The sequence below is a fragment of the Melanerpes formicivorus genome, unplaced genomic scaffold, assembly GCF_026170545.1.
Source record: "Melanerpes formicivorus ecotype bairdi unplaced genomic scaffold, bMelFor1.0.p_v2 SCAF_38, whole genome shotgun sequence".
NCBI lineage: Eukaryota > Metazoa > Chordata > Aves > Piciformes > Picidae > Melanerpes > Melanerpes formicivorus.
In genome coordinates, this window is record NW_027142390.1 from 3,477,269 (window position 1) to 3,504,078 (window position 26,810).

At 39.9% G+C, this 26,810-nt stretch overlaps 1 long non-coding RNA gene across 4 annotated transcripts in view; it reads left to right on the plus strand.

Annotated features, from left to right (window-relative positions):
• Positions 1-26,810, plus strand: part of LOC137450886 (uncharacterized) — a 67,756-nt gene that overhangs the window by 28,769 nt on the left and 12,177 nt on the right. For all 4 annotated transcript variants that reach the window (XR_010989676.1, XR_010989674.1, XR_010989673.1 and 1 more), the window contains one exon: positions 1,993-2,122. This is a non-coding gene — a long non-coding RNA (uncharacterized lncRNA). The remainder of the gene's footprint in view (positions 1-1,992; positions 2,123-26,810) is intronic.

Consider the following 26,810-nt stretch of genomic DNA (forward strand, 5'->3'; position numbering starts at 1 on the left):
TGCTTCTCAGACCACAAAAATATTGAGCTGTTTAGTTTGGGGAATTTTAAAGCTACGAATTAAGAAATGATTGAGTGTTGGTGACTTCTCGTAATACCAAAGGCACAGGGGCTGGTTGGTCAGTGTGTAAGATGGAGCCTGTCGTTTTCAGAAGTCTAGTCAGAATGTGGGAACAAGCTGGTGGTTTCTATCCCATTCTCTCCTGAGAATATTGTCTTTCACAAAACTAACCATGAGACCTGGCAAATTTTGAACTTCCTGATCAGGTGAAGCTCTGGACTTTGGCAGCAGAGATCATGAGGCTTGTTACAAAATGAGGTACTTTGTGTGCTGTGCTTGCTCTGTTAAATTAGATTTCCACCATTTAGTATTGCAGACTGTGTGCAGCCAGGATCAGAAGATCTCAGCTGGAAAGGACTTTTTTAGTGCTTGTTGGAAATGGACAGTAAATGCCACCCTCTTCCCCTTTGCTTTGCTTTGCCTGACCTAGGGTCTCGTAACCTCCAGATTGCTTTTCAGTCCTCTGTATGAGCGAAATTGAATGACTTACCCTTCTGTGCTACAGTGGAGGAGCTGTAGGGTGAGACATATAATGCCTATCACTTAGGGCTATAACATTAGCTAGTTTATACCTTTGATCTAATAATACCAGTTTTTGCTAAGATGGGTACAGTTGTTACTTTATAACCTACTGCCTTGGCTGGGAGATCTGCCATAAGATTTAGTTTTCTTCTTCTCACTTCAGTTCAGTAACTGTGTGTGTTGTAGGGATTCTTTATGTAGTGTTGCTCTACAGTAGACTTTTGAAACCCCCACAAAAAATATGTGTAAAGGATGTGTGTGTGTCGGGGGTGTGTGTTGGTTTTCCTTCTTGGAGGATTTTCTAACTGATTGTTTGGTTGATTTTTAACGTATTTTTTTTTAAACTGGGATCCTTTCCCTGATTCCCTTTGCAGCACAGCTCTGTGAATAGTTATTCTGGGATAAGTGACAAGTTCTGTCCATTGCCATGATATGGGCACAACAGATGACCCAGCTCCAGCTGAGCAAACTGACTTTGCTGCTAATGTGCCATGAAATTGTGTGGCCTATACTGAAGTATTGTTTAAGTTACTGTTTATCACACAAGATTCTCACTGTGTCTTTTGTTCACTCACTGGAAAACTATCTCCAGAGATGTTGGAAAATGTCTGGAAGTCATGGTAATTGTGTCCACCACAGCCTCCTACTAGACTGGACTGGAAGAGTTCTTTCTGTATTTAGAAATCAGAGTTATGAGCTCTACTGTTTGAAGAGATACTGTGTCAGTCAGAATAGTACAGATTAAAATATCTAAGGTGTGACAAGTTTTCCTTCTAGCATAAGGTAGAAATTGGAAAGTAATACCAATTGTTGGGAATCTGACATTACAGAAACATTCAGATATATGAAATGTTTTCCAGTTAAGTGGAGGCAATGTATTAGCTAAAAAGAGTGATTGGTGTAGGAGGTGTGCTGCAATCTTTGAGTCTTTGGTTGTGCTGCTCTGTTTTGGGTTGGTGGTGGTTTGGTTTGGGTTTTTTTTGGGGGGGGATGTGGTTTGGGGTTTTTTGTGGGTTTTTTGTTTGTTTTGGTTTGGGTTTTTTTTGTAATGTTGGATAACTATTTAAGGGAATTAAGTCACAGTGAATTTTTGGAAGAGCTCAAGTGTTTATAGAGAATACCATTCCATTTCTTGTAGCTGTATTATATTATCAGGGAGGGACATTTCCTGTTGTGGATAGCAGGGTGTTTTATTATGAGATTGAGGGCCAGTTGACAGAGGCCAGATTAACCCTTATTCTGAAGCACCCTTTAGGAGGCTGCTTTGGAAATGCTGACAAGTTTAACTCCTCATTTATAGACAGATCTTTCTAAAATCCTTCAGGAGGAAAGGAAGTTGCTTGGGGATTTAAGATTAACTTGATTTTTGTATGCTACCCCTTATTTCACCATGGTGTTTTTCATACACAGGTATTTTCTATCCACTGTGCTTCTTGGCTATTCTACCCCTGCTGGCCCAATAGTGTGAATCCTTAAAACATGAACATAGGAGCAGGAGAGGTTCTAATTTGAAACTGTGGATCATTTTCCTCTTCCAAAGGTAAGAATTAGGAGTGTAAGCCAAAGCCATTAGTGCTGCATAGATGAGCCAGACATATGAGAGCAGAAGTTGAGCTACTGTTTCTGCTTAATATTACATTTTGGTTTCCTGTGGAGCCTGAATGATCTCTACTATGATCCCACTGTTGTTACCTCAGCATTTGTGTAGGCAGTCTTCCTTGAGTAGAAAATAGAGAGGTAGAATACAAAGAGGTGAATGAGCAAATACCTTTTCATTCTCAGAATATCCAAGAGACATGACACCTCTCTCTTTTATTTTAATTTTTTTTTTTTTTTGAGTGAGTTTTCAGGAGCACTTTGAAGAGGCTTAATGGTTTCTGCTTGTTCCCTGTTGTACAATCATGTAGCTCTTCTCTTCCTATCTTTTCTCCTGCCATTAGAGAATAGGTTCTTGCAGTTTGCAGAGGTATTAATCAGTGGCTTATACTAGCATGGCATTTTTTTATATATAGTGAGAACATTTCACCATGTGTATTCTGTTTCACCGCACAGTGCATCATAGAGTGTCTAAAATGCAATTAAGGACTACAAAGCTTGACAGATCAACTGCCTGGAGAAAGCGAGTTGGTTAGGGAGCAAAGAGAGAGTGCTGTAAGTGGTATATTCAAACTTCAAGTACATTGCGTAGCAGAACTGTTATCAAGCATTTGAATAGAACAGCATAGAATTAAACAGGTTGGAAAAGACCTTTGAGATCATGATGTCCAACCTATCATCCAAAAGTATCTAATCAACTAAACCATGGCACCAAGCACCCCATCCAGTCTCTTCCTAAACACCTCCAGTGATGGTGATTCCACCACCTCCCTGGGCAGCACATTCCAATGGGCAATCACTGTTTCTGTGAAGAACTTCTTCCTAACATCCAGGCTAAACCTCCCCTGGTGCAGCTTGAGACTGTGTCCTCTTGTTCTGGTGCTGGTTTTCTGGGAGAAGAGACCAACCCCCACCTGGCTACAACCTCCTTTCAGGTAGTTGTAGACAGCAATAAGATCTCCCCTGAGCCTCCTCTTCTCCAGACTAAGCAACCCCAGTTCCCTCAGCCTCTCCTCATAGGGGTTGTGCTCCAAACCCCTCCCCAGCTTTGTTGCCCTTCTCTGGACACCTTCCAGCATCTCAACATCTTTCCTAAACTGAGGGGCCCAGGACTAGACACAGGACTCAAGGTGTGGCCTAACCAGTGCTGAGAATGTTGGAATTTGGAATGTTATCAGCCACTGCTGGACTACTGTCTTAGGTCCCCTATAATTTAGTAGTGTTTAGCATCTAATTTAGGCCATAAGCATATGAAAATTGTGTTGGTATTTTACAAACTCTAGTCTAACCTTTTAAAGGATCACTCTTCCCTGCTAGATTGGCCAGAATTACCCTCCCTTTGTTTTGTGGTATATCTGCTTTTCTCTTTTTCTCTCTTCTTCCCTTCCCTGTCCTGATGAAATTGCTCCAATGGAGTTTGTGGTACTGATGCTCTTCCTTCCACAGTAAAATTTGTTGTTGGTTTTAGTTTTTTTTCTTTAACAGGCTTTATATACTTCATTGTGGTAATAAGAATTAACTATAACAATGCTTGGCTTTTTACCCTGAAGTTTAGGAAAATGGAACGTTCTGTTTTCTGGAGCCTGCTGACAATTCTACTATTCATACTTCATCTTTTCTTTAAAAAAAAAAAGAAGTTTGTTTTAAAAGGTAGTGGTAACTGGCACAAAAGATTCTTGGCAGTATGCAAGGAGCACTTTTTGCAATGGTTTGATTTAATGCTTGGAGAAGAAAACAGGTAACTGCTAAACCTTTAAGATATGTAAAAGTTTTAGATGCTTTAAATGTAAGACTTTCTTGCAGTTCAGTAGTCTTGATAGGAAGCACATCTGAGGCACTGAATTTGTTAGAAAGAAATGCTTCAACTACCATCAGCTTTGGATGCTTCTGGTCACGGTATAGGTGATTTTAATACGAGTGATAGCTGAGACTAAACTACTAACTTAATTTCCTGACTAAAGTCTGTTTTAATGATCTCTGTACACAGAATGAAATTTATGAAGCCTGGTTTTACCTTTTCATAAGCTACTTGTTCCAGCAGACTTTTTTTTTCCTGTACCTTTTAACTTCCTTCACTAATAGCCTTTCTGATTTATTTCCTCAGTTAAGATAGCCATGTATTTTGTGAGCGTTACTGTATTTTCCTTGTAGGTTATACCCCTAAATATGCTATTTCTGTTTGATTATGGCAATCATAGTATCATTCAGGGTTGGAAGGGACCACAAGGATCATTTAGTTCCAACCCCCCTGCCATGGGCAGGGACACCCCACACTAGATCAGGCTGGCCAGAGCCTCATCCAGCCTGGTCTTAAACACCTCCAAGGACAGGGCCTCGACCACCTCCCTGGACAACCCATTCCAGGGTTTCACCACTACCATGGTGAAGGACCTCCTCCTCACATCTAGCCTGAATCTCCCCACATCTAGCCTGAATCTCCCCACCTCCAGCTTCATTCCGTTCCCCCTAGTCCTATCACTACCTGATATCCTGAGAAGTCCTTCCCCAGCCTTCCTGTAGGCCCCCTTCAGATAGGGGAAGATGAACAATGAAAAAATTCTGGTCAAATTCTAGCTTTGCTTTAACTAACTCACATTTATTTGTCCCATATATTCTATGGCTTTGTGTGGATGTTTTATGCAGTCTGCACTTGCTACCAGCTGCCAACACCTTCAACTGATTTTCCAAAGTTTGAACAAATATAATAGCAAAGAATAAAATAAAAAGTTATAATCATGGATGAATAAAAGGATGTATGACTTGAAACAGGAATTGTCCCTAGGTACCTTTAAATAGCTCTTCATTAGTTATTGCTTCATTACTTGTTTTATTTACCTCATTACTTTTTTTTCCCCTATTACTTTAAAAAGCATGTTGAATTACTTATGAAGCCTGTTCTTAAGAAAAGTCTTTTGTATTTAGCTTTCATCTCTCTGTAAGTATTTCTATCAATTGTGCTAATGCTTTTGCTGAGTGACATGTCTTAAATGTCCTAGAACTACAGTTACTTTAAAGTAGCAAAGGCTCTGTCCTATTGAACAGTCCCAGGTGCCATGTTCCATAGCAGGACATGGACAAGGCCTTATTTAAATGCAGAATAATTGTGGAGAAAACTTCTTTATTGCAGAGTTGAGAGCAGATGATTAATGAGCTGGAAGCGCAGCCAGAGCTGCTCTCTGTCTTCTTCTCAATCTTGCTCTAGGTTAACATTTTCGTTCTCTCCATTTTATTGGCATGCATGAAACACCTAAGCATACTGCCATCACACCCCTCCTACTATACTAGGATTGTTTCTACCACAAATTACAGGGTCATGACTGACCAAGAAGGGCAGGGCTTGGTCTCTTGTACCTTTTTATGGCATTGCAAATAGCTATGCAATCATCCTGGAGTAAGAGTGCAAGAATACAAATTACAGGCTAACCCCAGTCTGCTGGTGTCTCGCTGCAAGCGCTTGTTTATGTCAGCTTCACTCTACTAGTTATCTCACAAAAGGCATATGGATGTATAGGGAATGTTGAAGGGTCACAGAGGCCTTGTGTAGGTGTAAGGTGCATTTAGTATGTATCGTTGGAGTTACTAGTGAAATAAGCTACCCAAGAATAAACCATTGGTATTGCATTCGTGTGCAGCAGTTTGAATTGTAGGCGTACATGGGAAAGCAGACAGTAATTCATGAAAGAAGTGAAATTTAGTGAGAATCCCTACCTGTTTCCATAAAATGCCAGCAAAGTTCTGCCTCTGCTTTCTGATGCAGTGCTGATGTAAAAGCATTTCTTATATTAGGGTCCTTAAGTAATTATTACAGAGGTGGTAAGGAGAGGATCACAGATCCATGGGTGAAAAGTTCATGTATGTGTTGAGGTCTGCTTGGTAAGAGCAAGAGGTTAAAAGAAAGGTCTGACTGTCAAAACAGTAGATACAGTACCCATCTTAAAATTGTTTTCTCAGGTGGTATTAGTAGTCATGGTCTTCTGACATTTGGTATAGTAGTGATGCTACATCCCTACATAATCATTAACGGTGTACATTGTGTAGGAAGGTCAAATTTCCCTCCCTTGCCCTAAGGTTAGTTGAAATGAGAACGTGCTCTTTTCTTTCACCAACGTAAAAACAGGAGGCCTATTTCTCTTCAAGCCCCTGGGAAAATCAAAAGCCTGTGCATGAAGTTCAGGCAGCATTAACTAGCACCAGTCTGATCCCCCTGTGAATGGTGAAAGATTCTAATTCAAAGATAGTATGCTGTGACACTCATACTGAAATCTGAAGCACCACAACCCAGCCACTAGAGAAGACAGCGATGATTTGGAACAAGTATTTCAAATGGTGCTGCTTTGAATCTCCTGGTGAGTTCCATCTCCTGTTGTAAGACTGCAAGCTGTTACAATATGTGCTATTTCTTTTTACAATTAATGTCTCACTAAAACTTTCATCTGTGGGTTTAAGTTCTGTGGAGAAAAAAATAAATAGCTCTGTTTTGTAAACAAAACTTTGATTTCAAGACCAGTCAGGCAAATAGCTGTATTTGAGGAGTGGGCACTCAGTGTGGGATTATGGCTGGTTTCATTTGGCTGTATCTTGGAAATACACATTATCTTTTCAGTTGCATATTTGAGTCTTCCTGTAGTGTAATGGACTTGAGCACACAGAAGAATGGAATTTTGCCTATTTATTTGTAAATTGAAGCCTTGGAAGTTTGAAAGCACAGCTCTCATCCTGTAAAATATCAGTGCATTAAATGTTATCTAAACCCATTTATAAAGGGATTGGCATTAACTGGAAGCTGCAGTTGGAAGCTACTAACTTGACCCTATGTTTAAAATCTGTAAGAACTGAAGAGGGAGAGAGAAAATGGTAGATAATTGAAACATAAGAAAAATAAAGCCATTTACTGCAAGCATTCTGCAAAAATGTCTTCCACCTGTCTTTCCTCTTCTGTACCTCAGAAGTATAAAACCAGATCTATTAACTTTTAAAGCTATGCCTACAGTAACCATCTGGATCATAAGCTTACCTGAAGCTTATAGTATATTTTGTCCACATAGAAGCTTCCTACAGGCAAGTGTGCAGGGTGCGTGTGTTTTTGGAGGAAGTTGTTTGCATTGCTTAGAATAATGCTTAATTTTGATGTGCCCTTAGCAGTTCTTTTCTACTTAGGTATCAACTTCTTCAAAAGCTTCATTTTATTTGTGCTGTTTGTAAGGTGCCATGATCAATTTCTCCAAACTTGAATGGATCAATGTTCTGCTTTGAGCTTCTAACTCAGTTGCACCTAATTCTGTGGCAGTTCTCTAATGTGGTACTTCGGAAGTGTTCCAGTTTCATGAAGTAACTGAAAGATATTAATCCATAATTCTGATGACTTCAACAGTAAAGTTTAATTTCTTTGGTTAGGAGGATAAGAAACAAAAATTCCCATCAGAAATATATCTAAGCAGAGAGAAGGTTGAGAAATGCAGTGATTTGTACCCTGCAACAAAGCCACACGGCCTTCAAATAATATCAGATGTGTTGCCTTGACTGTGACGGCATTATGGTTTAGATCTCTCAGTCCCTAATTTCTCTGTAAAATAGGTGAGTGCATTGTCAGCAGTTCTTAGTCCATTCTGGTTACACTGGAACACTTTAGTGAGATTTCACCAATCTCAGCCATGGGAAATGGCCTATTTTAGCTCTTAGCTGAGTTATTTCTGAGTGCAATCTTCCTTTAAAACACAGATTTTAAGTCTTGTTCCTATTCCCAGACACTGGCTTTTGTAGAAATCTTTGTGGGGCTATACAAATGCTAGTTCAGACTCTAAGTAACGTCTCTTTATTCAGAACTAAAGATTTGTGGCAAGACTAGCTTTTTTAGGAGCAAATGTGCATCTTTCCTTAAATCAGACATTTGGCTGCTGTGTCAGAGTTGAGCTGGCCCAAGCTGATTTGGGTGAGGTGTGGCCTCTGCACATGTCCTGTGTTTGATCGCTTCTATTCAAGTTCTTTGGATGCTTACAGCTATTGCAGGATTTTAATGCCTAGCTGAATTTGTTGACTCTCTGTGCCTTCATGATAACACACATCCACACAGGACTTTCCAGGACTGTCAGTGGTCCACTCTGACCTTAACTGCATCATGCAGAGGTAATAATCTGGGTGAAACAGTTGATCTTATGAAGTCTCTGGTCCCCTTCTGACACAGTTATGATCTTACATCACTTGTTTCACTTGTTTGCTTCAAATTTTGCCTACATGAAAGAGGCTTTCATGATAGCTGGGATGTTTAAGTCACTAATATATAGCAAATTCAGATGCTTGAATAGTATTGATGATATGCAATAGAAGAAGAGTCCTGCAGTTCTTAGTGAGCCTTTGAGCTTTTTGTGAGTGACTGTAGGACAGAAAACACTTCATTCCAACGGAAAAACTAAGAAGGTCCTAATGCAGTTATTAGCAGTGCTGTGGAACTTCTCAAAAGATAACAAGTGTTTATATCAAGACTGACTAGTGATTATCTTGGACCACTTTCTTCTTTTGCATTTTCTGATTAAATTATAGTGGGTAACAAACATCATTACCACTAAAGCAACTGGGAATTGCAGAGAAATGTTAAACAGCTGCTCTGCTTCTTTCAACAGTTCAAGTTTGTGACTAGCTCTGTAAGCACAGCCCTTTGTGGTTCTGTTGGTGAAGGTTCTGGTACATTCACAGAACATCAGTACACAATGGCGAATTCAGTGCCTCCCCCAGCCTTGTTCAGGTAACTGATGTAGCTGCCATGTGTAAAGCAGAGCAATCCTGTGCCATGCAGTGCTGGAGACTTTTAGATAGTGAAATTTAGTAGGATAAATGGGTCACTCTTAAAGCCATTTGCTTGGCATTTGTTTTGATTGGTAGCTCAGAACCCTTTTGTAAAACAAGAACTTGGTTTACTTGTAGCATTGATGTTTACAAGTAATGTTCTGTTAGGACTTCTTACCCATATGTTTACAAATAGAGATATTATCCCTCTCACAGTACAGGGAAATGCCTTCCTGATGTTGCTTAATTACTGAAGTAGGTACATAGACACGTTTCAAGCAAGTGGCAACTCTCATCTACCCTACCAGGACTCTTCTGCATACCTCTGAAAGTTGGAGCAGCAGAGAGCCAGCAAGCTTTGCTGCTGTCTCTTTGAAAATGAGAATTTTACAGTGGTGAGCTAAATGAAATTAGAACATTCTGTTGTCTCTGTCTCTGGGATGTTCAGGTGTGCTGTTTATCTAAATACTACTGGTACTTCTTTGAAAGATCAGGTTTTCATTTCTTTTGTAATGACTGGATTCTGCTAGTAGGGGACTGCTGCTTTTTCTATAGGAAATATCTGTAAGATGTATCTCCACAAAGAAGTGCACAAAACAGCTGAGAAGATGTGGGAACTGGTTGTGTTCTTTTAGTGGAGGTCATTGATCTCTGCACTTTCAGTCCTAGCAGGTAGCAAGGCAGGGGATCCAGATCTGTGAAGATGTCTACATTCCACAGACTGTTTCTGTATACTGTCAGACTGGGAAAGTTTGGGTATCAATGACTGAATAGGCACAAATAAGCAGTTAGGTGAATGAGTGCAGTCAGAAACAAGAGTTCCAAATTAACTTTTTGGGGGGGTGGGAGGGGGAGAAGGGGCGGGGGGGAGGGTAAGGAATCTAAACAATCAAGTGTATTGTGTTTCATGACTAATGTTCTCAAGCCACATAAATGGGATACGACTATAAATGTGAATTTGAACTTTGTCAGTCAGCACAATCCCCAGGGAGAAGCAGAAAGGCATCGTGGATTGTTTATCCTGCACCCATCACTCTGCTCTTTCTGTCACTATTTGTTTTATAAAGATATCTGCTCAAGAGATAAAGCTGGAAAGGGAATTTAAGGCAAAGATTTGCAGCATGGGGGGAACCTGTTATAAAAGAAGGTCCACTTGTCCTTCTTTCTGAGTCTTTCCTTCAAAACCAACAAGCTTTGTGCTGCTTTCAGGCTGCAAAATATGTAATGTATCCTGTGCTGAGCTTACTGTGACACAGAGGGTGAGTTTTTATTGTTCTTGTAACAGCAGTGCTTTAAGAAACCTCAGAAAGAAACGTTTTCTTATCTGTCATAAAATTCAATTCTTTATAATAGCTATCAAAACTCTTAATCCTTCTGTGAAGCAGTTAGGCAAGAACTGTGGTTTCTGTGTAAGAAACAAACCAAAAGGCAGTTTGCCCAAAAGTAATGGAGAAGCAGAATATTCAGTGGTAAAATATACCCACCAAGAGCTCTTTCTTTCTAGGCCATATAAACTGTCTTAAAGCAAATGCTTCTGCAGCTTTTGAAGCCAGTAAAATCTAAAGCAATACCAAATTTAGTTGGCATACTTGCAGTTTTTTTGTTTTATGTAAGTCAAACTTCTTGCCTTCCTAACTTGAAGGCTATGGGATTATTTCCAAACAGCCTGATGCTTTAAGGGTCAGGAGCCTTATAAAGAACAAACAAGAGACTAAATTTTGCTTTTGCTTACACAGGATTCATGCCAAAATAACTCAGCTGATGTTACTGGAGTTACCCTTGTGAACATCCAGAGTAATGGAAGTATCTTGCTGTAAGGAGGACGGGGAAATAAGAGTTCTCTTAGGTGACTTGACTTTCAAGGTGGGCAACAGTGAAGCTGCTCTGACATGCTGGTTTCGCACTACCTTTAACTGCAGTTGTCCTCTGAATTTGTGTTGGTTTTCCTTGTGAATACCAAGATCTCAGAGTTTAAGGAAACACTCTAGAAAAGGGTGTTGGCATGGCTAAGGCTCTTCTACATTGTGGGAAAATATCCTTAATGAACAAAATGGATAACTCCATCACATAATCCTGGATGATCACTTGCTTAGTGTCTGTTTACATCCATTTTCTTCGACAGTGTGATCCTGAAGAGAGGAGGCCCTTTCTCAACAAGCATAGCTTTATTCTGGCACTTTGGCATTTTAAGCAGTGTTTTGTCTCATGGTTGCAAGTACTTCCAGCTTGTGACTGGTTTGCAGGCTCATGTTCCCTGTTTTGTAATGACCCCATAAAGCAGGGTCCCAGTTGACTGTCTGCTGTATTTTCTGTGCCACAATCTGTACATAAGTATGGCTTCTGCTGTCACCTCATCTCTATGGTAGAATCTGGGTGTGAATGAATGAATTGTAGTCACAAAGCAAATAAACTTCTTACTGTAGGAAAGGTACTTTACTCATATGAATTCTTTCTTATCCTGCAATTTCTAGCTGCTTTGAGGTGCGTTGCTAATGGGTTTAGAATCAGGATTGGGTTGGTAGAGAGATCAAGTCTAACCTCCCACTTGAAGCAGGGTCAACCTGAAGTATCTAGGATGTGGGGGAAAAGCCATTGCTTTTACTATTCCTGAATTGAGAGGGGAGAATCAGACATACATTTGGATATTTTGTTTTACCTTGTTCTCCCCCTGCTGTGTTTTATCTCGCTTGGGCTGTTACTTTTCCTGACAAAAACATAATCTTCAATGTTCTAAGTACAACTCCCCAGACTGCTTTAACTTTTTCAGCAGTAACAGGAGCTGTTAGTGAGAGGGACTATTGGACTGAAGACTTCTATTGCGTGTTTGTTTTATTTCCTGTGTTGTCAAACTGGTGGACTTCAGAAAGCTTCAGTTACAATTATTATGTAGATAATAAAAATGCAAGAATCAAAGTAGGCTCAAATTTAATTCTGTATACAGAAGTTCTAGAAAACTTTTTAAATGACACTTTGTTCTGTATACTTTAACAATAACACCCCTTGGAATTTTTCCAGTTCACAGCCAACTATAAAAGTTACTCAACGTGGCTTAGAAAACACATACTGCATATTCAACAGCCATAAGGGATCCAAGCTGGCAGCATACATTTACATAGGTTAATAGCTCTTAAAAACAATTTCACTACAGTGATTCTGGAATTAACTTTCTAATAATTGTACAACACCCTGGGCAGATGGAAAATGTGACCGGTGTGTTTAGACTAGCAGTGGAATATGTCTAAGAAGCAGAGCTGGAGACACAGAAATTTGTCATTTCAGAGTTTTAGTTGGAGCCTGGACAGATTTAAAAGTTCAGACCTGTTTAATGTCAGAGTTATGCTAGCACATAAATGGTTCAAGCCTCTCAAAGACATCAAACAGCATCAGTAAGAAACAGCAAAGCCATTAATTTTTACTGAAGGTGCTCCAAGGTCTTGAAAGAGTCACTAAAGCTCACGTGCCAGTTCTCTTTTGCAGTAATGAACTTGTCTACTGCCACAGGCTGTCCGTGTTAGTAAAGCATGAGTGTACATGCAAAGGTATTTTGTCACTATGCAAAGAGAGGTCCTTAACTTTGGTCGGACTCATCCTGAATAATAAAAGCTAGCTCTTATTAACCTTACTGGCTCTCCACACTGAAATGGTTTCTATCTAAAGCTGAAATACATTGGTAGGCAGTAGTATCAAGGAAGGAGCAAGGTTGTGGGTGTTGGAAACAGATGCAGCCTGCAAAAATATTCCAATAATATGTTTTTAATTTTGCATAGGAGGTGGCTACAGATTTGAACTGTTTCTTGGGAGAGGAGAGCCCCAGGCTCCTTCCCACACTTGTTTATCACAAAAGCTTTTGCCTTCCTTCCCATAACACAAGGGAGGTGGGGGGAAGAGTATTTGCTGAGGCACAACTCTATGCAGCATCTTAAAGCAGTGCTGCAGGTGAGGGGGCTGTAAAGACTCCGTGGTTGCTGGTTTTTTGCTTTTTTGTTTGGGATATTTTTTAGGATCTACAGCGTATCTCTAGCTGTACAGATTATCAGACACTAAAGAGGGAGAAGAAGGGAAGGTTGTTTTCAGTCTTCATGAACATGCTTAAACTGTAAATGTGAGCTTTTAATGGATTTTTGTGGGCACCAGAACAACTCCAAAAGGAGCTGAAGAACAGACAACATGAGATTCTAAAGGGAACCTCAGGTCTCACCCTGATGTCAGCGGCATTCTTGGGGTCAGGCAAGCAGAGATGTAGTGCTGTGTACCATTCCCTTATCTTCAAAAGTCATGATGGTTTATGCAGATAAAAAAGGGGTTTTAATCTTAGTGACACTGCCAAGAATATGTAAACCCTAATAATCTTACTGAGTCTAATCCACAGTTCTTACCATCTTTTGATTTCTGATATGCTAATTTAATGCACTATTGGTATACCATCAAATAAGAAATGTCAAAAAGACCTTTAAAAATGCATAATGCTCAGGCAAGCTGTTTCACAGAACTTGAGAGATTTTCTGTCCTGCTGTGAATTAGAAAGCAAAAATAAGTTTTTTCCCAGGAGTTGTCTTGGAAGAATTGATAACAAATGTGTTTTCAGCTGGAAGCAGAAGCTGATGGGGTAGGATGAGTAACTCCAGAAGAGTGTAATATAATCGGTTGTGCTGAGCATTTAGAGTTTCTCCATGTGGATCAGATGCAGTTTTATGCCTTTTAGTTCAGCCTGCCAATCTAGACTGGAAATACATGATGTGTTTGTTCTTACGCAGGATTAATGATAAGCTCCCAGACTCAATGGATCTGTGTATGATACTAGGAAAATACTTAGAACAGAGATCACTTCACAAATGGTTGTGTTACTGGTGCCCTTATGACTAAGTGTGTTAGTTTGCTTATGAAAGCATGCTGTAGCCCAAGTGAGGCTGTTGCCCATTGATTTCAGCTGTATGCTCTGTGAGGAGAGCAATTTCAGTCTGAGACTGACATAGTCTGCTATATGTCCAGAGTTACTGCATTCTGTTCTTTATCACAAACTAAGCCCTTACACCATAGCCATAGTCCCTGTTGGCAAGGCAAGTAAGCTACTAGTGTGAAGTACTTTTTACGAGGATAAAATTAGTCAGGCTCTTAACTGATTGAGAACTACTATGCAGTCTTTAAAAGTAGGTAAGTTCTCAGAGCTTTAGGATACCACAAAGAACAGGTGAAAATTTTGAAAAGCATTGTGCAGCCTTTTACCAGCTGGAAGCAAAAATGGGTGGGGTGGGAATGGGGGGGAGTTCATCGTTGGCCACTATGTGATTATTTAATTATTTACTAGAGAGCCACTCATTCTCCTGAACTGCTGTGATCTAAACTCTTCCCACCTTAACCAGCCACAGCAGTCAATTCCATGCCCCTCAAGTATTTGAAATGGCTGGAACTAGCATGTCAGGATGTCAAATGATGATGATAGAAGTTTGAATGAAAACAGGAGCTTTAGGGATCACAATACTGGGTTGGGAGGTCATATATGTTTAAAGGCTTTTCTGAAGGGGGCCTACAGGAAGGCCAGGGAAGGACTTTTCAGGATATCAGGTAGTGTTAGGACTAGGGAGAATGGAATGAAGCTGGAGGTGGGGAGATTCAGGCTGCATGTGAGGAGGAGGTTCTTCACCATGAGAGTGGTGAAACCCTGGAATGGGTTGTCCAGGGAGGTGGTCAAGGCCCTGTCCCTGGAGGTGTTTAAGCCCAGGCTGGACGAGGCTCTGGCCAGCCTGATCTAGCGTGGGGTGTCCCTGTCCATGGCAGGGGGGTTGGAACTAAATGATCCTTGTGGTCCCTTCCAACCCTGAATGATACTATGGTAAAAGCACAAACTGAAATGTTTTAAAGAGTTAATTATTTGTAAATAAGAAGCTTATTCATTAAATATAAAGGACATGCTTTCCCATGGCCACCGACACTCAGGCTAATGAATGTTACAAATGTGTGGTAAAACTACAAATATCACTCACATACAATTTCTGTTGGGGGAAGATGTGTGGCCAGACTGTGAAAGATGTGAAAGCTAAGATTTCATAATGGCAAGGTGAATTGAAAAGTTGGGAATCTCCAAACAAGTTAATCAAAATAAATGGCTGCTCCAGTGGTGAACTCAGTTCTCAGAGCTGTGATCAGCAGCATTCTGAGCATTCAGACACTGGCAGTGAATCAAACATTTTTTCCTTCTCCAGCAGCAGTAGTCCTGACATGCCTCCTTAGGGAAGATGTGTTTTTTCACTTTAAACATATGGCATCATCTTGAGCTAACTGACTCCATGAACGTTTCCAGAAAGGACAGATCTTGCATTGAAGAAGGTCAAGAATGCAACTTCATTTCCTCTTCCAAAGTTTAATCTAAAAATTTTATTTGCCTTTTAGTACAGATTTCATTTGGAGCACATATGTATGACATATGTAACATCATCAAATAGGTACCTTATGTTCATCAAAACAGTGGGAACAAAATAAAACCAAACAATAACTTCAAGGTACATAGTGGTAGCTGTACAGACTGGTATGAACTGATGTCCAGAGCTGCTTGGTTTTGATTTTGTAACAGTGTCCTCTGTTAAGAGAAGTAGCCAGAGTAGTGGCCTTAAAATGCAGGCCTGCATTTTATGAATATTCATATTGCACTTGTGTAGTATATAATGTAAGCATCTGAAACCTTAAAATACAGTCACTTATGTGTATTTTAAATACTGTTATGAACTAGCATGTTTTCTGTGCCACTTGAGTAGGCATCACAATGTCATACAATGGATTTCCAAGGAGCACAGTGCATTTCTCTGATTGCCAACCATTGCTGTTTTCTCTTTTGGCAAATGATAACCACTGAGTTCTGGTGATCTTTGTGCTATTGTAGGGATGCCATAAAAATGTCACTTACTGCAAAAAACAATGGCACCTGAAGTAGCTTGGCATTTGTGTGCTACAAATTACATATGGTAAGTAGGTGGATTTGTGAGTTCAGCTTTTAGTGTAGAAAGTTATATGTAAACAAGTAGTCAGAGTGCTCCATAATGTTAAAATAGAATAGAATAAACCAGGTTGGAAGAGACCTTCAAGATCATCATGTCCAACCTATTATCCAACACCACCTAATCAACTAAACCATGGCACCAAGCACCCTATCAAGTCTCCTCCTAAACACCTCCAATGATGGTGACTCCACCACCTTCCCGGGCAGCACATTCCAATGGGCAATCACTCTCTCTGTGTAGAATTTCTTCCTAGCCTCCAGCCTAAACCTCCCCTGGTGCAGCTTGAGACTGTGCTAGTGAAGGAAGAGACAATAGGATAGCTCTACAAGTAAGATTTCTGTTTCTGAATAAGATTTTCAGGTCATCTATTGATCTGTTTATCTCCCAAAATGAAGTGCTCAATTATGCCTGTCATGTGAACTTTAAATAGCTTGGGAATGATTTTGCTTGAAAATAAGGAGTAAGTATATTGATTTATATGGAGTTAGCAGTGTAAACACAATAGTTTCTGATGCTGTGATTTATCATTATTTTTCAAATCTATTTTCTTTTCCCTTGGGGTAGTTAAATGCAATTTAAGACAGAATACATAACTTTATGACAGTAAGAGCAAAATCAGGTTGTTGTGGACCTACTGCTCATTACTTAAAGTGCTCAGGTGAGACCAAGAGTCTACCAGAGGTACTTGTTTAAAAGGACTTCTATAAAAGTTCTATTCCTCATCTTATCTTGGCGAACTCATTCAAAGCTTTGAGTGAAAACAAACCCATTTCTGTTTGGGTGCTAGGTTTTGTCTAGGCATATGTCTGGGTTTCCTCTTCTGTTAGGTCTGGCAAAAGGGCTAGTGTGAGTATCTTGAGACAGTTCTTTTTTCAATCTCTTCAGCAAAGTCTGCCAAAGAAAGGTGATGCAGGAAAGAAATTTCTGGACTTATCATATCAAAGAGAATCTACTGACTTTTCCAGCTTAATTTTCATAGCAGGTACTCTCTGCATCCAAGACTTCTGTAAAATTCCCTGTATGTACCTCCAGTTTAACATTACATGAGGAAAGTAGAAATGATCCTTTCCTTTTGGCAGCACGTGATTTTAGGACCAGACACTTTCACATTGTTTTTGGCAGTGTTCTGAGTGCTTTGTTTTATTTTTAATGTAATGATAAGTCAGAGTAAACTTCACAGAATTACAGGCCCAGATATCTGAAATACAATCATCCATCAAAAGCCCTCAGTGGGACAATTACAGCCCCCACATCCTCCCACAGCAAACCAAGACTGTAGAAGAACAATGTTTGAGGGCTGCAGCTGAGATTAGACAATGTGAAGTACTCTTCCTTCAACCTTTAGAAGATCACCTGCTATTCTTACTAATTAGGTGAGATTAATTGAATGTGTATGTTCTATATTAGTATGGACTGAGCATGTTTTGCATACTCCAGCATCTGTCTTAATGATATGTATAAATCCACATAGATTCACATACGTGGATCTATATGGAGTTACACATCTCTTGTGTTTTTCATGTTCTTTACAGAGCAAATACAACTCTAAATACTGTTGTGATATCAAATACATTGCACATCCAATACCTGCTCTTCAGTGTTGCATGCTATCAGCATTATTCTTGTACCTGAGTCTAGTTTTCTTTTTTCCCCTTCCCAATGTCCTTCTTGCTTCTTGAATGCCAAGAAGACCCTTAGTGTCATCATTGTTTCCAAATGTTTCTCAGCATTTCTTCCTTCCTACCTCTGCTTACTTACCAATTCAGTCTAGGATCTGATTTTCACATGATGTACACCTTACTGTTACTTACACATGTAAAGCAAGGGTAAATCAGGTTGAAAATGCTAATTTGGTTTAAACAAAGAGCTTTGTGATTTGTCAATGCTTTGCACAGACTGCAGAGCGCTAAGGTGCCGGAAAAGATCCTCAGCAGTAAGTGATCAAGTCCAGAATCTTGCTGTGCCATGCACAGACCAGTAGGACTAAGTGATGCTTCTGTGAGTTTCCTGTACAGGAAATGCTTTGTGGGGAGCCTGAGCTCTGAATCAGATTTTCCTTTTGTTAGCTTAGCAATTAATTTACAAAGGTGTGTGTAGGGAGGTAGCAGTTACTTGATGGGGATGTGAATTGCCAATAATGATGGAATCCATCAGGCACATCATTGAGAAAATGCATGTATTCACTCCTTTGTGTTTTAAAGTACAGGAGATGAAAATTTAAGCTATAGATGTATCACATGGAAAGCCATATGGCCATGTCCATGCTTGGAGAGACATTTGACTTGGCTAAATTCATTTCCCAGCAAGCTTGTCCTTGCTGACTGCAGGGTTTGGTGGATTATAACAGGAAGGTAGAGAAGGCTGTCATGTCCTTCAGCATTTTTAGCATGATGTAGGTATGAGCACAGGTGGGCAACGACACACTTTGTGCTTCATTTCCCACCATGTGTCAGTTATAATTTCACTCCCACAATTGGAAATAAATATCAGTGATGATGGAGCACCTTCCTCTAAGTTCCACAGTCAGATGGAAACATCTGAAAATGTGGCTCACGTTCTTTGTTGTCAAGGGAGCTTTGGCACTGTTTTTCTTGCCCCGAAGTAAAGTATGTCTAATCCTTGTTTGTCAACATGTGTTTTTCCTCAGAGCTGCACTATCACATCTCTGGTGCTGTGGGTAATATTTTTGCTGTTATTCTGGAGAAACTAAAGGCAAATAACCCTTCATCCTCTTGTGGAAGTGGATGCCTGAATGAACAGAGAAGTCTCTGCAGAGAGTAGTGAAAGCTAGCAAGTGGTACTGAGTACTTGCCTTTGTTCACAGAGAGAGTACAGTAATGAGAAAGTATACAATTGTGCTTTGTAAATAACACACAAACATGTACACTGCAGATAATTTCCATGCTGGGCTATGAAGCATAAAGGATTATGAAGTCCTGGTTCTAGAAAGTAAGAGCAAAAGTGCTCTGCCTTGAAAACCTCATTCTCCTGACTCGGTATTACCAATGTTACTTAGCTCTTATCTGGCAAGGTTCAGTGAGTGGAGGAAGGGAATAAATCTTATTTTGAGATTTTAAAAGCAACTGAATTTTATATTAGCTTCACAGTTTATTTGTTTTTATTCCTGTCCAATAAAAACCTGCTTTTCCATGGGAGCCTGAGGAGAGCTCACTCAGGATGAAAGGAAGTGGAATGCATCTGAAAGAGCAGTTGAATTTTGATGGCTTTTTCTTGCTGATGGTATGAGCAGTTAAATCTTTTTAAAAAGGCATTGTTGCTTTCCTCTTGACCCTATTGGTTGTACAACTCTTTCCTTTATGAATTACCATACTTGGTTGTTTACCAAAACTTGTTTAATTTAATTCTTTTAAGAACAAATCACTTTTCTATGAAGTTTAAAGGCAATTTGGTTTTTCCCTGGTGCTTTCAGGTTGGCTTTGATTATCACCTTAGCATACTGGATAAAATTCCCCTTGTGCTGCATTAGACATGAGGGGGATGTGGCAGCCTTGCATGGCTAGTGTAATGTTCAAGCTTCATAGTATCAATCAGGGTTGGAAGGGACCACAAGGATCATCTAGTTCCAACCCCCCTGCCATGGGCAGGGGCACCCCACACTAGATCAGGCTGGCCAGAGCCTCATCCAGCCTGGGCTTAAACACCTTCAGGGATGGTGCCTCAACCACCTCCCTGGACAACCCATTCCAGTGCTTCACCACTCATTAAATATAGAAACACTTATTGCAGTTGAATAACCTCATGGATCCATGGTATTGTTCCCCTCAAAACAGTCATTTGACCCCATGTGCCTGAGGTGGGTAATGTCTTCTGTTTTAGTGATCTAAAATAGGAAACATGGAGAGGGCCGTGACCCATTGCTTCATGAGGCATTAGCAAAATCCACCTCAAGCTGAAGGGAGTTACAATCCTGACAGTGTTGGGCTTCCTAAGTATAGTGCTGATAATGTGTGGCATATCTGCTCACATTAGGAATGCTTTGTACATATTAAAACCTGGTGGCCCATGATGAGTTCTAGACTGGTGCAGCTGACCAGTTCTGGTACATCTCAGTGAAATGCTGGAATTTATAGTCTCTGAATCCCTTCACTGATAGAAAGCTTAGACTGTGCAAAGGAGCACACAGTTCAATCTTAACTTAAAATCCTTACCTTTTATAACAGCTGTCTGCCTCCAGAAGATAATGTCACATTGTAAGTGAAGCATGTTAAGTTGCTGTTCAGACCTTGCAAGTTCTGAGCAGAATAATTCTTTTTCTCATTGTGGCAGTTGAAATTGAAGCACTTTTTGAGTGAGGGCTGTGGGGAAAGAGTATGTGTGCTGTGTGGAGTGAGGGTGTAATTTGTTTGGTAATCTGTTTGATCAGTTTAATTTGCTTAGATAACATTTATCATTCCAGTATTTAGGCACAGAAACCTAAGAGCAGCAGGGGAGGTATTCATATTCCTTCATACTCTTTCATGTTTTCTCTCCCTTAAATTCATAGGCTTGCACATTTTTCATGGTTGAGCTTTTCTCAGTGTTTTCCATTGTCTCATTGTGAATGAGAAAACAACCTAGACGTAGAGAGACATTTATTTGTCACTAAATGAACCAATAACCCCATCCAGACAGTAATTACTCTCAATGTTTGTTAGCCAAAGAGTCCTTGGCAGCTGAAGTTCTTGATACCGGTTTCTGTGGGAACCTGAAGTTGTCACTGGATCATTACTTCATAAAGCATTTTGACAAACTCTCTTGGATGAAGAATAAATAAAGTATAGCTAAATATCAAGTGGCTAGAATTGCTCAGGCACTACTCATGACCAAATTGAAGTTTCTTGAAGCTATTGACAGGTATCTGCAAAGGAGGATCGTTACTGAGGTTATCTGGTTATAGACTGTTGCAGCCAATTGCTGGGCCTGCTGCTCCCTACCCTGTTTCTGATCCAACAGAAGCTGAGGAAAGTGGCTGTGAATTGAATAACCTCCTGTCTTGGCTCTCAGTTGTTAGCCTTTGCCATTGCAGGTGACTTGACAAACCTGTTCCCTACTTTATCCTGCAGCTGATCAGCAGAATCAATAGCCCCACGTACGTGGCATCAGTTAGCACAGAGCTCAATGGGGAGAGTTGGAAATGCAACAAATAACTCTCTATTTCTTGCCTTCCCTTCTCATCTTTGACATCTTTTTGTCATCGTTTTGCAAAAATTCTTTCTTTTCTTTTGCACATTGCAAGTATCAGTTCTTGGTAATAGTCTTCACTGCCTTAACTCCACTTTAACACTGCTTTAACTGTAACTCCATTGACAGTAATTTCAGCACAGTAAAATAACTTTTGTTATTGCCTTTTGTTAAACCTTTGAACTTTGTTTATGGAGGTGCTAAGTTCTGGTAGTTAAGGCACAACACTGGGTAGGAGTTTGCCTCAGTACAAAACTTGCTCTGTTTTGCTTCATATCTCCACCTACAATTTCAAAGAATACTTCATGACTTATATCGTACAGAATGTTCCTCTCAGAGGACAAAGAGTGAAACAGTTTTAACAGTGTTGGAAAACAGGATTGAATTTTTAAATGGGAAATGTATTACATCTGCTTTAGTTAATTTTCTTGTTCTCTCAGCATCAAAAAGTGTTTATCACTTAGATGTTGTTTTTTTTCCAGGAACCTCCTAGCTACTTATTTTTCACATCTCTAACTCTTCAGAGGTTGTGAAGTTAGGGGATGACCATTCTTTGCCCTTCTTATTGATGTGGTAATTTCTTTCAGTTGTCTTATTTTCTGTTGTCCTTTTTTTCCCCCCTTTTTTTCCCTGCTTTGTGCTAACATTCAGACTGGTGCAACTGAAAACCACCCAAAGTCCACTGCTGGTTTTTAGCAGCTATTTTTAAGTGATCCCAACTGCCCTTTGAATGGGAAGGTGTGAAGAGCTATTACACCTAATCTAGTTAGCTAATTTTCCTACTTTCCATTTTAACAGGAGCTGCTTTCCTGTTTTAGAACTGTTTGACTTTTAGCTTTGTTTCTAAATTCCTTCAGACTGTGCTGTAACTTCACGTTTGTACACACTTTATCTGTTGCCTGCGAGCCTTTGGTTACCTTCCTTTTAACATTTCGAGTGTGTCATGATTTATCATAGTTTACTTCATGTTAGTTGTGATGAGTAATCTCACATCTTGTTTATGCTTTAATCATTCTCCATCTTGCTTTTCACACAGTGATTTCAGTAGCTCCCACTGTTTCACATTGTCAACTGAAATTCTTCATTATTTAAGTATCTCCTCAAAATGTAACCCCCTACGTAATTGTACTTTATATCATAGTATCAGTCAGGGTTGGAAGGGACCACAAGGATCATCTAGTTCCAACCCTCCTGCCATGGGCAGGGACACCCCACACTAGATCAGGCTGGCCAGAGCCTCATCCAGCCTGGTCTTAAGCACCTCCAGGGACGGCGCCCCAACCACCTCCCTGGACAACCCATTCCAGGGCTTCACCACTCTCATGGTGAAGAACTTCCTCCTCTCTCTTACTTTTGCTGTAGATTAAGCAAATGTATGAGCACTGATTCAGGCTTTAATTACTTTGCTCTTATGGTAGTAACAAATTTGCTCTGTCAGAAGTCATCGTCATGAAGAGGTTCCAAAGATAAAAACAGAATGAATTTCTGTGTGTGTAATTGCATGTCACAATTTGAAGAGTTTACATACAGCCAAGTCTATAATTGTTAGTAATTTTTCAGTGTTGTGATGGACTTATTGTGGTGATTTCACAATCTTTGCAGAGTGTACTTCATTTGCATTGCAGAAAGAGCTTACTGTCTTTGATGCTGTAGATGTGATCAATAGTAGTCATTTAAACTCTAGATGGCAAAGGAACCTTAATTGTACCTCGTGGTGGTGGTTGGTCAAGTTGATTGTCAGAGTGCTGTGTAACTGAAGGGATTCTTCTTTGCACTAGTTCAATTTGTCTTTCATTGTAGTTGTGTAGTTCTGGGTCACAAAGATGAGCAGTCATGCAGAAAATCTGTGACAGAATGTTTAGACTGCTTCTAATGCCTTGTACTCCAAATCTATAAATATTATTAAATTAGTAAGCATAGGAAATTTCATGGGGTGTTAATGATGGCAAAATAACATTATCATTCTTTTATGTTTTTATGCAAGGCAGTTACACAGAGTGAATGAGAACATGTAATGGGAAGACTCAGTTGATTAAAACCTCTCTTCAGTAAACAGGAACTTCAGCTTGGACTCCATGCCATTAAATACTGAACACTTTATTGCTGTTCAACAAAATCAATACAGAACAGAAGTTTGTAGTGAATCTTGTGCCTGCAGCTGTAATACAGTCTGATAAAAATCAATGCTCAGTCCCAAAGTCTAGCATTTAATAATATCCACTGTTGATATTTTCTATTGATTGTTATGTTCCTTAAGGCTGTCTGTTCATTTACTACCTCTGTCTAGATGTGGGAAAACCAGGGACTTAGAGAAATGTGTTATTTTCTCTTTGTTCTATATTGTGTATGGGTTACTTCAACTAAAATCCATAACTGTTGCTTGTGAAAATATTGCTTGAGGCATTAATCCCTTCTCAGCTCAAGACAAAATACCATTATCCAGGTTGTGAATAGGCAGGAGTGTTCCTTTCACAGGAGTGTTCCACAGGTAGTTCTTTAAATAAATCACTCCCCTGGCAGTAACAACCACAAGTAGATTGTTGGTGGGGTTTTTATTTGTTTTGTTTTTAATTTGTAGTAGACTCTTTATTAAAAAACCAAACCAAACCAAACCAGTTTTCCTATAACTAACTTAATTTAGTCTGTTTTTATACACCTTGCAGAAATATCAGGGCTGGAGGTTGGTTAAAAGTAAATCTTGTGTCATCTTAAAGTATTTAACAGCAACATATGAAATATGTGAGAATGTCACTAATTCAGGCACTTCATCATTTTCCTGAAAAGAAATTGCATCTTCACCCCTCAGTGAAGGTTTGAGCTGTGTGCTCTGAGCTTTTTCAGCAACAACTCTTTCCTCTTCCCCAAACAACCCCAGGCATATTTATGAGTGTTTTATAGAAGAGCAGCATAACTCAGTTCTCAGTACTTTATTGTGAGTCTCAGAAATTTTTACTAACTGGTTTATTTTTGTATATGTATGCAGTATATTCTGTCCTGTGCTCTATTATCTTTCTGAAGTATTTTGTGTATAGCAGAGTGCTTGAATATCGTAGGTCTTGAATGCTGCTGGGAAGCAAGCCTGGTGTCTTGACTCGCAGCCTTCTCTCTAACCAGTAAGTGCTGTTTCTTGAATGATGAACTGCTAAGCCTAAATGGAAATAATCTGTCATTTGCAAACCTACAACACAGTCCATTTGCAAGTTGCATCAGAAATCTTATACTCATTTGGTAACTTGGAGAGCCTGCTCTATTAAAAAAAAAAAAGGAGGGAGAAGGGGAGAAGCTTTTACGTCCATACACGGTAAAGAATTTCTACGAACTGTTTTGGAATTTCTGCTGAATCACTCTTAAAATACTTGGGAGAGACCTCTGAGAAATGCTCAGTGATGTGAAATAAATTAGCTGCAAACATCTGTCCTGCCACTGAAACTATTTCTTTTTTAGTGACAATAATGTATACAGTTTTCCAGGCTTGAGACACCTCATCTGTAAGCAGGTGCCCCAGAAAAGTACTTCTGTATAGTATCATGCAACACTGAACTTCAGGAGAGGTCAATGCAGTCTCCAGACTGGTTTTGCACCAATAGTGCAGATGTTTGGAGCACAATGCACATGTTCCTGTATAAGCAAAATAGTAACCTTCTAATAGTCAAAACTGGTAGTTCAGTTGTATTTAAACTGTTTTCCAGATGTTTGAAGCCTCTGCAGGTAGTGAAAAATCTTAACTGTGTAACTGAAAAGTTATGATACCTACTGATTTAACACTGTTAATGAAAAAGCTTCCTGAAGCTTTTCCAGGAATTGCATCCAACTGCTGAGTGCTTGCAGCTCTTAAGATCTGCTATATCCACAGCACTTAACTCTTGCAAATTAATGTGTATTTTTGGCTTTGTCAGTGTGTCAACTGTGATATTAAACCCAACTTGGAGTGGTTTTGGTGAACTAGCAGGAGACTGGACTAAGTGTGCTCTCCACTAAGTCAACATAGTATGTCACTGGATTAGAATTAGTTTCAAGCTTTAAAAGTTGAAGTCCACAAGGCCACAGGGGTGAATGTGATTGCTTGGGTCACTGGATAAATGTGAGGCTGTATATATGCCTGCAATTTTAATTTCTTTAAATTAAGAAACAACCAACCAACTCTGTGTCTCTGTTAATTACATAAATTACTAGAATGTGCTCCAACTTCTGGGTAATCCAGTTTAAAAAAACCTGTACAGACATGCTAATTTTGAATTCCTATTTCAGAAATGAGGTTTTAATTGTGAACCGATCTCTTTCTTAAAGAGAAAGTTTTCATCAAGCTACACCACTAATTCCAGAGCCTGGGCAAGCTGCAAGTGATGAGATGCTGATCCTTGTAGAGTGCCTGATGGTTGAAAAAACGTTTGTGGTAGGCTTGGTTTTGCAGACATGGGTAAGTTTGTGTCACTCATATCAACATCTGCTCAGAAGCCTAGCTGAAACCACTGGCTCTTGCAAGGGCTAAAGTAACTTGTGTTGCATTGTGGGACTTGACAGTGGACTCCTGCAGATCGTAGGGTTGAGAGGACCTCAGGGAAGGGTCTGCTGGTTCTGACAGCTAAGAGTTAAAAAACAACCCTTGTGAATTCAACCTCTGAAATACGTGGTGGCTCGTGAAAATTGGCCTGTGTACATGGGATGGATCCGAGTGTACTGATGATTGTCTCTTTGGTCTGCCCGTCCGGATGCGGACAGTTTGTGCGGAGAGCAGCCTGCCCGTGTGGTTAGCCCTAAGAGGGAACCACAGTTCCTCTGTTTCTGAACAGCAGGGCACACCTGAATGTGACTCAGCTTGTGGCAGTAGCCACCGAAGTCCAGGGCTAACAAAAACATGTCACTGCTAACAGAAAAGTGATAGAGCTGCAGGAAGGAGGGCTAGAAAACTACTGTCTGCAGAAAAAGGGGGGGAAAAAAGAAAGCTTTTTAATCTGCTGTCATCACTGCTGAAAAATTTGATAGAGGCAGAAAGCCAGCAAGATAAAAATCAGCACTTCCTGTGCACTGCTTGTTCTGTTGTCTTTTAGCACACATTATTATCAAATGCTTAGTAATTGGTATTAAACCTAATTCTGGGATAACTTCTGAGAAATTACTTTACAGCATTAGCAGCTGGAAGAACGTGCTGCCTGTTAATTATTTACATTGCCTGTCTCCCAGGATAACAGCTGGCAAGCAACAGAGTCTGGAACAAAACCCAGTACCCAGATAAATGGCACATTTATGTAGGTATAGGAATATAGTATGTCATCTCTTAAAGCCCTTGCCTTCAGAATGGCAGAATTAAATAATGCCTGATGTAGGGACTCCTTTGGAGAACATCCTGTATTGGTGTGTCTTAAGTAAATGGGAGGTACTTTTCTCTGTGCAGGTATTCACAAAACCTCTAATGCTTCATAATGTGACAGAGCTAACACGTAGTTATTCCACAAATCAGTGAAGACAGCTGTCATCTTTGAAATGTGACTGTCTTGGGTGATTTTGAGAAGGAGAATATAAGAATATTAGCTGTGAAATCTCTGCGTGTATCCTGACATGTGCAGATTTGTTCCCTCTTTCTTCAATGATGTATGAACGCAGATCACTAAGCAACTACACCCTCATCCAGGTAGTGGGAGTATGACTTTGTGCCAGAGCTGCTTTTAGTTCTGGACAACT